Raw genomic sequence first — 9,118 nt, forward strand, 5'->3', positions numbered from 1 at the left:
TAATAATAATAATAATAATAATAATAATAATAATAATTCCCGTTTTACAGCGAAATAATTTTCACAGGAGCGCAGTTTCGAGCGAAGCCATCCTTCGCCAAAGTTTTTTTTCATATATACTATACTACATACGATAAATACACACATTGACCATCAATTGATCAATCGGTTTTCAACCCCTTCTCCTCACTTCCTTTTTCTCCTCTCTCCTTTTTCCCTTCCCTTCCCGTCCATCATTCCATTTTCTTCCTTCCCTTCTTTTTTTTCCTTCTTTTTCTTTTTTCTCTCTCTACGCAAGAAAGACAAGAGGTACATTTGTTATATCGATAATCAGGAAACGAAGGTTTCCCCGGGGTTTGCATCCACAAGACGGCGAAACAACCGGGCGGAGAATTCAATCGAATACGTTGTTTTTTTATATATATATATATACATATATATAACATCTATTTATTTATATATATATATATATGTATATGTATATATAGATTATATATATATGTATATATAGATTTATGCGTTACGCGATATATTATGATATATGCGGAAAAAGAAGCTCGTTAATCGTTTACGGAGCACACTGAAGAATCGTATTTATCTTTTTTTTTTTCTTTTTTCTTTTTTTTTTTCCCCCTTTTTCTCTTTTCCCCCTTCTCGATTAATAATAAACTGCAAATTTATTCGCAATGTTATGTTACACGGATGGTATAACGGCGATAACGGAACAATATATATATTTCATTTATTCATTCATTTATTTATATATCTATACTTTGCATTCTGTAAAATATAATAATACGGTGACTGTTGCGTTGGTACACGCGCGACGTTCCCATGCACACTTTTCGATTCACTCTCATACATCTCCTTCTCCTTCTCCTCCACCTCCTCCTCCTCCTCCTCCTCCTCCTTCTCGATCATCTCTCTCGTCGTGTGAATCGAACAATCGATCGGGGAACGAAAGGGGAACGACGCGCGTCACCCTGCTCGCATTAATACCCAGACAATGTGTAGTGACAAAATAGAAGACAAGTAAGTACAACAACTATTGTAGCTTAGATGAGAATCTGTAATTATTGCCGGGCCTCAGACGCGGAACGTTTTTCCATTTTTCTTTTTTTTTTTTTTTTCTTCTCCTCCCCTTTTTTTTCTTCTTTTTCCCGCGATTTTTCGATCTCGATCATTCGATACGCGCGGGAGGGGAGGCTCTTCTCGCGTCGATTCTTTTTTTTTCCCCTTTTTTCTGTTTTTTTTTTTTTTTTTCTTTTTTCGTTTGGCAGTGACTTCAGTGATCTCGAACCATTTGGGAGAACGAATCGTCTCTTCGAGCTCGATCGTTGAGAATTCGATGATGAATTTTTCCTTTCCCCGAATGGCCTTCGCCCACCTCGAGGGGAAAGCGAATGGCCACGGAAAGGAGAAACATTTGTCAAACGAATCGAAGCTCGAACAATTGCTTTGGATTCGCTTTCGAACGATTTGTTTCGTTCGGGTTTGGAAATTTTAGAAAATTTAGAAGGAAGCCTCTTAGTTTAGATAGATATATATGTATGTGTGTATGTATGTATATATATATATATAACGACGGATAGACGATACGAGCGATAATATCGGGCGTTTTGTATGTCTGAGGCCACGGCAACTGAGGTATTTCTGAACGAACGCACGCCGTGTCGCACAATTTCTCTCTTCCTACACGCTCGAACGAACAGCGGCGAACGCTGCTTACAACGGAGGCTCGTTTTCTCTTCCATTTTCCTACGATTAAAACGCTTTGTTCTTCCTTTTCTTCTCTCTCTCTCTTTTTTTTTCTTTTAAATCATTTTTTTTCTCTTTTATTTTATTTTATTTTATTATTTTTTTTTTTTTCTCTCTCGTACTTTTTGATATCTTAACTACCGGAATCATTTCCATCCATTAAATCGAAGACATGTTTTATGTATTTGTATTCGTTTTGTACTTGTACTGTTCAGCAAGGCAGCGTGTTGCACTTTGTTTACAATTACAATTATAGTCGGGCCGTGATTGTCCACGAAAGATTCCACAACGTCGCGAATGATAATTTTTTTTTTTCCCCCTTTTTTTTTCTCTACCCCTCCCCTTTCCCCTTTTATTTCACTTTGCCTCCCACAAAGATTTCTCGACTGTGTTACCTCGTGCTTTCCCACTTTTTTCCTTTTTCTCTTTTTTTTGTTTCTTTTTTTCTTTTAACTTTTTCTTCCTTTTCTCTGCTCTCGATCGAAAATCGAATGAAAGATCGAATTAGAAAAAAAAAAAAAAAAAAAAAGGGCATATGGCGAACGATATATATATATATATATGATATATCCTCGATGAGAATTATTAAATTATATGCGGCCAATAATCAGAACGAAGAGTTAAATATTTGATTCGAATATTTGATGCCTCGTATCTCGTGAAGGATCGAATCGAGGAAAATTGAACTGTATCATCTCTTTCTTTCTTTCTCTCTCTCTCTGTTTCTCTCTTTCTCTCTATATATGCATGTATGCATAAAACGCTCGCAACACGTGGATCCTTTTGCGCTCGACGACCCGGTCTATCTCTTAATAATTTGTGCTTCGTATTTGTAAATTACGGGACTAAAATTAATCTTATAAACGGATGGAAACCATCGACGCTTTTTTTTTTCTTCTTTTTTTTTACGACATCACGACAAGGATAAGTAGTGAGAAGTGTTGAAAGAAAGAAAAAAATAGTAATGATAATAATAATAATAATCAAAAGAGCGAGAAAACGATAAATTGTCACGATGTGTGGGCGATTTGCAACGGGTCTGAAAGTTTAACGCGACGCAGAGCGTATTTGTGTATATATATATATGTGTGTGTGTGTGTATGTGTGTATTTTTTTTTCTTTCTCACTTCGAAATATTTTGCACTTTGCGCGCACACATCGCGATCGATTGATATTTAAGAAAAAAAAAAAAAAAAAAAAAAAACAAGATTTGATAATAAAAAAAAAATAATAAGTCTAATGCTAAGAATTATTATTACAATAATTGCAAGAGTAATAATAATAATAATAGCAATAATCATGAATAATATAATAATAATAATAATAATAATAATAATAATAATAATAATAATAATAATAATAGCGATAATTATGATAATGATAATAATTAATAATAATAATAATAAGTATCCAGTAAGTTCTCCTTGACGCGTTTAAACAATCACTCTCGAAAAATCGCTGTAACAAATCGGAAAAAAGAAGAATTAACATAAAAAAGTGAAACCAAGGAGAAATCTTACAAAATAGGCCTATATAATATTTTTTTATGCGTGTTATGTATGTATACGTACATATCTGCATATATATATTTATATACATAAAAAGTTAACATAACGTGCCATCCGACTCCTCGTCAAATATTTATATATTTCGTACATCGTTCTTTCCTTTCCTTTCCTTTCCTTTCCTTTCCTTTCCTTTCCTTTCCTTTTCTTTTCTTTTCTTTTTTTATTTTCTTCTTCCCCTTCCTCTTCCTCTTCCTCATCTTCCTTTCCTCGCGAGCTAACTAAGTGATTGATTAAATCTATCCCTGGTAATCGATTGATCGATGATCTTATATATGTCGTCTTATATACCGATCATAATAAACATCAGTGATAACGTTGAACAGGCAAAAGACTCACGAAATACAGAAGACAGAATTTACAATTTTTTACACGGGAGAGCGAAACGTAAAAAATACGGGTTTCTCTTCTCTTTTCTTTTTTTTCTTTTTTTTTTTCTCTTTTTTTTTTTTTTTCCTTTTCCTTTCCTTTCGAAGTGAGACGATTTGCATCTATGTATATATATATATATATTAGGACAAAGTCATAGACGATATGTAGACTCAAATGAATGGATGATACCCGACGCGGTTTCCGTATTGGCGGTGGTGGAGACCGATTTGTAGACGCCGTGATTATATGTATATGAAAAAAAAAAAAAAAAAAGAAAACGAACAAAAGAAAAATCTCAACGGTGAGAGATTATCGTCCCGTGTTATCGATGCAAATGGATATTTCCTTTTCGACGCTTGTTCCGCTTTCCTCTTTTTCCCTGAATCTGGATACAGGGGATATCCCCTATACTTGGGGAATATATATATATATGTGTGTGTGTGTATGTATGGTGTATGTATCGCCGCTTTTATCACCGCTGAGAATTTCTGTTCGTTGAGATCGTATCGCGTTGCATATACGACGATACGACGTCGTCCTCTCTCGATCGCGAATTTTATTCGCATACGCGTTTGCCCTTTTCGTATACGTCGCATACATCGTGCAGATAGATACATTGTGCCGCATCAACGACCCGTTCCTCTGCTATCGTGCTTTGTATCCGGGACGGTTGATGATGAAGAAACTTATGAATAAATAAGACCCAGAAAAATATCGGCTGTGAACGGGTCGATGATTATTACCCCTCGCAACGAAAGGGGTGGCGAATTTCGCAAATTTGGCAAGAACGATACTGATATACAATACATCTCACGCTGAAGAACACGGCGGGTATTGTTCGATTTTTTTTTTTCTTCTTTTTTTTTTTACAATATTTCTCTTCTGTGTCGTCTTTCGCATAAGTGTATGTGTATGTGTGTGTGTGTATTTGTGACAAAAAGGGCGCACGCTACACGAATCGAATTTATAGTTTGTTACATGTTACATGAGCGGATATGAATCAACCGTTGTTTATATTTTTAATCCTAGCTTCTCTCTTGTAAATGCAGCATTCACTTAAAAATGATTCCTGATTCTTTCTTAATAACTATCGTTACAGTTACAATTATCGATTAGACAGTAGAGATATCTTTTCTTCTTCTTCTTCTTCTTCTTCTTCTTCTCCTTCCTCTTTTCATCGTCTTTATCATTCCTCCATTTTTTTATTTTCGTTTTTGCAATTTTCCCCTTCCGATAAATTTAAAAACTTTCGTAACAATTAATTTATACTTAAGGTTTTGTTAATATTAATTATGGCACAATATAAATATTATATTTAAAGTCTTTTTGAAGACATAATAAAAATAAATCTAAGTAGTCTTTCTCCTATGCTCGACGTTATTTTTTTTTTTTTCGTTCATTTCATTTTTTTTTTTTTTCTTTTTTTTTTCTATCAATTCATCAGTAATCATACATCCCTAAGAAATTTTTTTTTTTTTTATTTTCGATTCGAAGATGCGTTTTTTTTATATTCTTTTCGTTTCTTTCTTCCCCTCGTAGTTCCACTTTGTTTTTGATCCCCCTTTTGAAAATCATACAAAAATTTTGCTCATTTTTTTTTTCTTTTTTCTCTCTCTCTCTCTCTCTCTTTCTCTCTTTCTTTCTCTCTCTCTCTCTCTCTCTCTTTCTCTCTCCTTTCACAATCGAAAACCGAAGTTAATGATTTTCGTATCAAAAATTAACATAAGTCGCGATAAGTTTCTCGAACTTTCACGATATCTCAGACCCTTGAAATTATCGTTGATTTTTTCTTTTTCTTTTTTTTTCTTTTTTTTCTTTTTTTTTTTTTTCGTTTAAGAAAAAAAAATTGCACGTGAAACGACTAAATTATAAATTATAAATGCATATCATGGAACGGTTTTTCAAAACGATTTCGCGTCCATCTCTTTGTCTGTAAAAGTACAGCGAAAAACGTTAATTGCGGGAAACGATAAAATTGCATCTTATCATTGAATTCATATCTCTTCAAGGTGGATACCGTTCGAAAATCCGAGAAATTTTTTACAATTTCCCGATGCTCTTTGGTAATACAATATCACATGATCAAGAAAAAGTTTAAACCAATCGAAAAAAAAAAAAAAAACAGTCTAATCAGTCGATTTCTCCCTACACGACAGGGATTACAAAAAAAAAAAAAAAGTCTGGAAATTAGTTAAAAAATAAATTTTAGACCTTAATTTAAAAATCGATTCGCGGATTTAAAAATTATAAAAATCAGCCTTCTCGAAAGTAAATTCGCGTATCAAAATATTTCGTCACAGCGCCAGGAAATTAGCTCGAGCACGTCACGTGGCCGGTGCTCGAATTTGCGATTGAACAAACTCGTCGATCGAACGAAAGATAATGTGACAACTAACGTACGTAACAAAGACCTCTACTCAACAAACGTTTTCTTCTTTTTTTCTTTTTTCTTTTTTTCCTTTTTTCCTTTTTTTTTTTTTTCCTTTTTGCGTATGAAGTTCAACGGTTATTACGGTTCAAACGGAAGCTAGAATCTACGGTAGTATTGATATTGCCGCGAAAAGTTCGTCGAACCGAATGGACATTAAGCCGTTTAATGGCGTAATTCGATGCGGTGTTGTTGCGGCACGCGCCAAGTTCCACGAACTTTCCCTCACAATTGATCCGGTTATTCGGTTTGTTCGGGGTTCACACAGTATAAAAATTCTGCAGAAGACAAGTCGGTTGTGTTTCGTTTTTTTTTTTTTTCGTCGGTGCGATTCACGGTCGACAAGAAAAAAGGGAGTGTGTTATACAAACGGCGTTTTTTTTTTCTTTTTTTTTTCTTTTTTTTTTTTTTTTCATCTTGAGGCAACAATAACCACGTATCGTCCTATACGGGGACGCCAAAGCCTTTTCTTTTCTTTTTTTTTTTTCCAACGTTCAGTTCTTCACACGATCGCAGCCCATTGCCAATATACGATATAATGCCTATGCCGGTACCATTTTTCGATATCCTTTCCTCTGCAATTCACGTCAGAGGTACACGTTGCTTATCGATTATTTAATAATTATTTACACGCACGAGATATTAGAATGCAAATAAAAATAGACAGTTTAAAATATTTTTTATCTCTCACGTCTCTCGCTCATTCATACCCTTCTTTCCCTTTCTTTCGTTCCTTCCTTTCACACCCATTCTCTCTTTTTCATATTCTGTTTCACTTCACTCTCTCTCTCTCTCTCTCTCTCTCACTCTCTCTCTCTCTCTCTTCCCTCTTTCTCCATTTAGAACTCCTTATGATTTTTTTTTTTTTTAAATAGCATACGAGACGAAAATCCATGCATTAAAATTCGAAAAAGTTTCGTATAATATTCGCTTTAAATCCTAAAACGATTAGTGATAGTAATAATGTTGGTAATATTCGTTTCTCGAATAAGAAGATGCGACGCGCGGCTAACTACTATTTTTTTTTTCTTTTTTTTTTCTTTTTTTTTCTTTTTCTTTTTTTCATCTTTTCGTAGTAAACAGTAGAAGACCTAAAAGTTCTTTGTAATTTTTTCCCCTTTTTGTTAGTTCGAAGACGTTGGCACATTGGAAATAGATTTTGTATTGTATGATATATACTATAATATAACTTTTTTTTTTTTTTTCGTTTTTTTTTTCTTTACTATTTTTTAAGATTTTCGATTCAACACCGTGTCAGTGTACAGTGGGTCGAGTACCCTGAAGAGATATGTTATATTATAACCCGAACACTGCGTTTCGCCCCTCGATTCGCTTACGACAGCCGATCTCAAGGAACGCGTTATCTCGCGTCGAAGAGGAATCGTCGGGAAAACCGATTAAAAAAAACCTTTGGTCTCACTTACAAAAAAAAAAAAAAAAAAAAAAAAAAGAAAGAAAGAAAGAAAGAAAAAAACAAAAAGAAACAAAGTAAAATAAAATCGCAATAATCGCAGTCAAATCCACTTTGGTATCGTACCGATTCGCAATTCCCGAGCCGATAATAAGCTCGACGCTTTTTCTTTTTTTTTTTTTTCCTACGTAGTTTTCCCGCCAAATTTTCCAACGATTCGCAATCAGTTCTCTTCTCTTTTCCCACGAAATGAATTTTTTCCTTTTTTTTTTTTTTTTTTTTTTTTTTTCAAAAAACATCGGATCAGCGGTCGTCGATCGTGAAAGCTCCGGCAGCGTTCGATATTAATCTTCTCGGCATAAAAAGTCTCGGTTTTTTTCCTCCTTTCCCTCCTTTTACAAATATTAACTTACACAACACCGAACATCGACCTAATTCCGTATACTTTTTGTTTTTTTCATTATATATTCTCTAATATTTCTCTCGATCTAGTATACCCAACTGAAGTGACATCACAGAATTTCCCGATATCGATCAACCAATCAGTGTATTACATATGCAATTTGCCCACACGCCGTCAATCATAATGTGGAACGTAATATTTTTTTCTTATTTTTCGTTTTTTTTTTTTTTCTTTTTTAGATCCCCTCTCCCAGTTTCTTGTTCTTCCCTACCCACCCCTCTTTTTTTTTTCTCTTCTTTCTTTTATTCTGGAGCTTCGAATACTTCATGATACTAGTTTCGATACATATATATATCACAGAATTATAGAAAAAGTTTCCAAAATGACTAGGATAATTTTCACTAACGAATTACTTTTCAAGCTTTTCCCCCTGCCCCGTGGTCGAAAAGAAATTTTAGGAAAGCAAAGATGTTTCTATAGATTTTTTCCTTCGCTAAATCGCCTCTTTTTTTTCTTTCTTTCTCTCTTTCTCTGTTTTTTCTTTTTTTCTCTTTCTCCCTTTCTCTCTCCCCCTCCACCCTCCCGAAAAAAAGGAACGTTTCATTTTCTTTTTCTTCTCCACATTATGGTTTGACCGGCCGCGGAAAAACTTCTTTATCTCAACTACAAATGTATACGTAATTATTTTAAAAACTTCCATCTTTAGGAAGACACCTAAATCTAAAGTCGTATTTTCACGGTATACTTCTCGTTTCGAAGATATGTTTTGGAAAATTTCTCTCTCATCCTTCTTCCCGTTTCTCTTTTCTCTTTTTTTTTCTCTGTCTCTCTGTCTTTCTCTCTCTCTCTCTCTCTCTCTCTCGTTCTCTCTCTCTCTCTCTCGTTCTCTCTCTCTCTTTCTTTCTCTCTCTTTCTCTCTCTCATCTTTCTCTCATCTCCGCGCTACCGTCGCTAAAACCCGAAAAGACGCGTGCAATTTAATCTATCCTCACGTTTCGTTAAATATTTTCTCCCCTCTTTTCTTTTTTTTTTTTTTTTTTATCCCCCATTACTACGGAACCTAAAAATTAGACGTAGACGTAATTTGTTTTATCATTTTTCCCACGATAATTTGTACTTGCTCGTTTAGTTTATAATGGCGTTTCATTTTTGTTTCATTTTTCTTTTTTTTTTTTTTTTTT

Source organism: Apis laboriosa, unplaced genomic scaffold, assembly GCF_014066325.1.
Source record: "Apis laboriosa isolate Shangri-la unplaced genomic scaffold, ASM1406632v1 scaffold29_cov151, whole genome shotgun sequence".
Lineage (NCBI taxonomy): Eukaryota > Metazoa > Arthropoda > Insecta > Hymenoptera > Apidae > Apis > Apis laboriosa.